Source organism: Cynocephalus volans, chromosome 16 (genome assembly GCF_027409185.1).
Source record: "Cynocephalus volans isolate mCynVol1 chromosome 16, mCynVol1.pri, whole genome shotgun sequence".
NCBI lineage: Eukaryota > Metazoa > Chordata > Mammalia > Dermoptera > Cynocephalidae > Cynocephalus > Cynocephalus volans.
The window spans coordinates 5,307,129-5,311,939 of NC_084475.1; the positions used below are offsets into that span (position 1 = coordinate 5,307,129).

General features: G+C 45.7%; 1 pseudogene; it reads left to right on the forward strand.

Moving 5' to 3' along the window:
• Positions 1–2,464: 2,464 nt before the first annotated feature.
• LOC134365100 (calmodulin-A-like) lies at positions 2,465–3,609 on the forward strand (annotated as a pseudogene).
• The last annotated feature ends 1,202 nt before the right edge of the window (positions 3,610–4,811 follow it).

Consider the following 4,811-nt stretch of genomic DNA (forward strand, 5'->3'; position numbering starts at 1 on the left):
GGTCTTTAAAATTCCCAGAGCCCAGTCCAGCACCCAGACCGATTAAATCAGAATGTCTGTGGCTGGACCCAGGCAATGGTATTTTCTAAAGCTCCTGATCATCCCAATATGCAGCCAAGGTTGTGAACCACTGAACTGCAGGAATTCAGAGGTGATAAGAGGGCTGGCGAGAGCGGTGAAGAAATGTTTCTACAGGAGATGGGCTCGGAGCCATGTGTTCAAGAATGAGCAGAAAAGCAGAAGGAAGGAATTTGCGGGTGGAGAACAGCATAAGCAAACATTTGGCTGAGGTGAAAGATTCACAATGAGAAATAAGGCTGGGAGCATAGGGTGGGGCCCAGATCTTAAGGGGCCCACAAGGCCAAGTAAGGGGTTTAACTTATGCCTAATAGAGAATCGCAGATTTTGAGCAAGGGAGTGACCGCTTTGAGATTTGGGGGAAGGTAAATCTAGGGTTAGATAGCAAGTACATAGAGAAAGGCCAAAGCCCGGAGGATTATTACACATTTTCTGAAGTGGTGATATTTAGCAATGGAGCAAGAGTACAGGGAGATGGAAATTCTCGTGTACTGCTGGTGGGTGTATAAATTGGTATAGCCTTTCTCGAAGGCAGGGCGGCCCCAGCAGTTAGGGTGCCTTTGTGAGAAGTGGAACAAGGTGATCCTACCTCCAAATAAACACGACCCCCAGCCCCAGCACATGGCTCCACAAGCAGAGTTAAACCTGCACTTTCAGCTGCAGATTTCTCCCCTTGACACTGGCTCCCACGGGCACATCCCTGCTAGAGGGCAAGTTCATGAAGTTGGAGGATTGCACATACTCAGTCTCAGCTATGGGTCACTAAATGTGGAGCATTTAAGGATTGTTTCTGCACAAGAGTGGGTTCATCACAGAGCTATGCGTATCTCAGAATTGCCCAAGTAATCAGTGAGGGCTCTGAAAGACCTTGGACCCAGGATAGAGCACATCAGTGGCAAATATCATTGATAACTTATCCAGTCAACACTTTCCTACCTTGATTCAGAGCCCTGCTTGTCAGACAGGGATGTGCCCAACACCAGGAATGACTCAGGACTGATCTGAGCCAATCTGGGTAACTGCTATTCCCTTTGCCAAAAACTGATCCAAAGGGGAACATAACATATTTCTAGCTAACGATGCTGAGAGGTATTTCTGAAAGAATTTGTCCCTCCCCAAAGAGAGAAGTAGGTGGAGTGGAAGCCCTTTTGTTACCACCAAGACCCCCACCCCCCAAACCTTGTTTCCTGTTTGGAAGACTGTTATGTGAAGATATAATGTTGGAGCTGTGGCAGCTAACCAATGACGAATCCCAGAAATTCTCAGAGATTCTGAGCCAAGAGCATCTCAGAGATTCTGGCTCAGTACCCTGACCTTGCTGAGCGGCTTAACTAATCCTGGAACCACCCACCTACCTCCAGACTTCACATTTGTGAGACAGTTAAATGTCTTTACTATTTAAGTTACTATTCCTTAGGTGGTGTATCATTTACAGCTGAACACATCTGAATATTCTGAATACTCACCAATTAATTTGTTCAAGAAGAATCTAATGAGCTCCCACTTGATACTAGGGATTTAAAGATGGATAAGATAAGGTTTCAGGCCTTTGGGAGTTTAAATTCTAGAAAGACAGTTAAACAAACCCATGTGGCAAGTGCTCTTACACAGATATGCAGGATGACAGGAAGCAACTTGACTTGGCCTGAGAATAAGAGGATGTACAGATCGGGTTTTGTTTTAGACCTTAGGTCTGAGGGATATGCAGGTGAAGGTGTCTGTGATGCTGTAGGTGAGAGGTGTGAATTAAACACAAACATGGGAGGCAACAGCACAGGGCTGATAGTTGAAGTCACGGGCGATGTTAGTATCTCCTCTTGTCTCTGTCGGGAATGCTTTCAGCTTTCAGCTGCAGGTAGCAGAAAACCCAACTCATAGCAGCTTAAAAATACGAATAGCAGGTTCAGTCCAGGATTGATTCATTCATCAGCTTAGCCCCCTCAGAACTCCAGGGCAGCATCACTGTGACTGGTTCTGTTGGACTTCTCCCCAGGCTCACGGGTAGATGCTACATCTTCAGGCACCATATCCTCAGGTCTTGTGTACAGGCACAAAGGGCAGCTTCTCCTCACATCTTTGTTCCTTGAAATTCCTCCCACCCAAACTTCAACTTGTGCTCCATTGGCCTGTGTCACATGTCTACCCTTAAACAAATCACAAGCAAAGATAAATGATTTACCCTGGTTGCTTGGACCAATCGTGATTCATCCCTTGGTACAGAGGAGGGGTCGCCTTCCCTAAACAAGAAATAAAAAGAGAATGAGTGTTGAATGGATGACCAGGAGCATCAACTACTCCCTGAGGGAGCAAAGAGACTTTTTAAAAAGACTAAAACAGAGGACTGGAAACTTGCCAACACGTCCAGCATGCAGAGAGGAAGACAGAGATGGAGAAGAAAAGATCAGGAAAGAGTCCGAGTGGAGCGAGCGAAGCGGGTGGTTGTGTCGTCGCTTCTCGGGAGCCGGCAGCGCTCGCAGCACGTTCAGGTGTTCAGAGCTCTGGATCCTTTGCATCTGCCACAGGAGGCTGACCAACGGACTGAAGAGCAGATTGCAATTCAAAGAAGCCTTTTCACTCTTTGACAAGGATGGTGATGGAACTATAACAACAAAGGAATTGGGAACTGTAATGAGGTCTCTGGGGCAGAATCCCACAGAAGCAGAGTTACAGGACACGATAAATGAAGTAGATGCTGATGGTAATGGAACAATTGACTTCCCTGAGTTTCTGACAATGATGGCAAGAAAAATGAAAGACACGGATAGTGAAGAAGAAATTAGAGAAGCATTCCGTGTGTTTGATAAGGATGGCAATGGCTATATTAGTGCAGCAGAGCTTCGCCATGTGATGACAAACCTTGGAGAGAAGTTAACAGATGAAGAGGTTGATGAAATGATCAGGGAAGCAGATATTGATGGCGATGGTCAAGTAGACTATGAAGAGTTTGTACAAATGATGACAGCAAAGTGAAGACATTGTACAGAATGTGTTAAATTTCTTGTACAAAATTGTTTATTTGCCTTTTCTTTGTTTGTAACTTATCTGTAAAAGGTTTCTCCCTACTGTCAAAAAAATATGCATGTATAGTAATTAAGACTTCATTCCTCCATGTTTTCTTCCATTATCTCTGTCATTGTCCTGAAACCTTATTTTAGAAAATTGATCAAGTAACATGTTGCATGTGGCTTACTCTGGATATATCTAAGCCCTTCTGCACATCTAAACTTAGATGGAGTTGGTCAAATGAGGGAACATCTGGGTTATGCCTTTTTTTAAAAGTAGTTTTATTTAGGAACTGTCAGCATGTTGTTGTTGAAGTGAGGAGTTGTAACTCTGCGTGGACTATGGACAGTCAACAATACGTACTTAAAAGTTGCACTATTGCAAAACGGGTGTATTATCCAGGTACTCGTACACTATTTTTTGTACTGCTGGTCCTGTACCAGAAACATTTTCTTTTGTTGTTACTTGCTTTTTAAACTTTGTTTAGCCACTTGAAGAAAATCTGCTTATGGCACAATTTGCCTCAAATCCATTCCAAGTTGTATATTTGTTTTCCAATAAAAAAAAAATTACAATTAAAAAAAAAAAAAGATCAGAAAAGCAGGAGGAAGGACCCTCAGAAGAGAAGTAAAAGAGTTTACAGAAAGAAGTGCCCAACAGCTCCAAACGTTATCGGGAGGTCCAATGGATGAGGACGACCCTGGTGAGCACTAGCCTTGGTGAGCAGGAGGTCTTGTTGCCAAGAGCATAAAAACTTATGGAAAGGGGTGAGGGGAGGTGAAGAAGTGATGTGTGCAGGAAAATGGGGGAAATGAAATCCGCAGCCAGAGAGAGAGGACTTGCGGGGAGCACGGAGCCTGAAGCCAAGCGGGGAAGACTGACCAGCTTCCTCTACTGCACACTCATCAGGGAATCTCAGCAGCTCCAGGGCTCCCCGAGACAGAAGAGCCCCTCCCACTCCCGCTCTGTGATTAATTCCCACCTCCCTTGGGGCTTGGCATAGAAGGACTAATCGCGCTCTCTCACCATCTGGGCAATTAAGGTCTCCCATCAGCTGGTACAAAATGAGGGGTTTGTGATACGTACTGGCAGCCCTGCCCGCATCGGATTTGGGCCTTAATCTCTTGAATTAGCCAAATCAAGGGAAGTCTGAAGATGTATTGTGATTCAAGTGATGGAATAAATAACCCATCGGCCAGGCTGCACTTCCAGTCTCCCTGCCTTCCTGATGCTTAATTGGAGAAGGTTAAAATAGCGAAATTGGCTCTACAGACACCTTACAGGGAGACAGGAGCGTGGGAGCAGTAAGGTTACAGCAAGAATGTGCCCAACCTTGGTTCCCTCCGTCGGGCCTTCCTAGAGCTTCCCCATCTGCTGTCCACCCTGGACCCATGAGAGGAAAAGGATATCTCAGGTTGGGCTGAGGGAGTCCACACTGAGCAAATGCCCCTCACCAGGACCGATATGAGGACTCTGCAGTCCTAGAGCCCCACTGTGTGTCCCTCTATCCTGGCACCAAACACACAGCACTGGAATCCTCCAGGATTCTCTCTGTCCCATAGACTGTTACCCGCTCGAGGGCAAGGACATCTGCCTTACTCACATCACTCTATGTCCAGTGCCCAGTCAAGGACTGGCACAGGGCAGTGCTCAAGAAGTGTCACCATGTGAGCAAACAAATAAATGAATGAAAGAATGAGAGAAAGTAGGTGGCAGAGAACACATTCTGG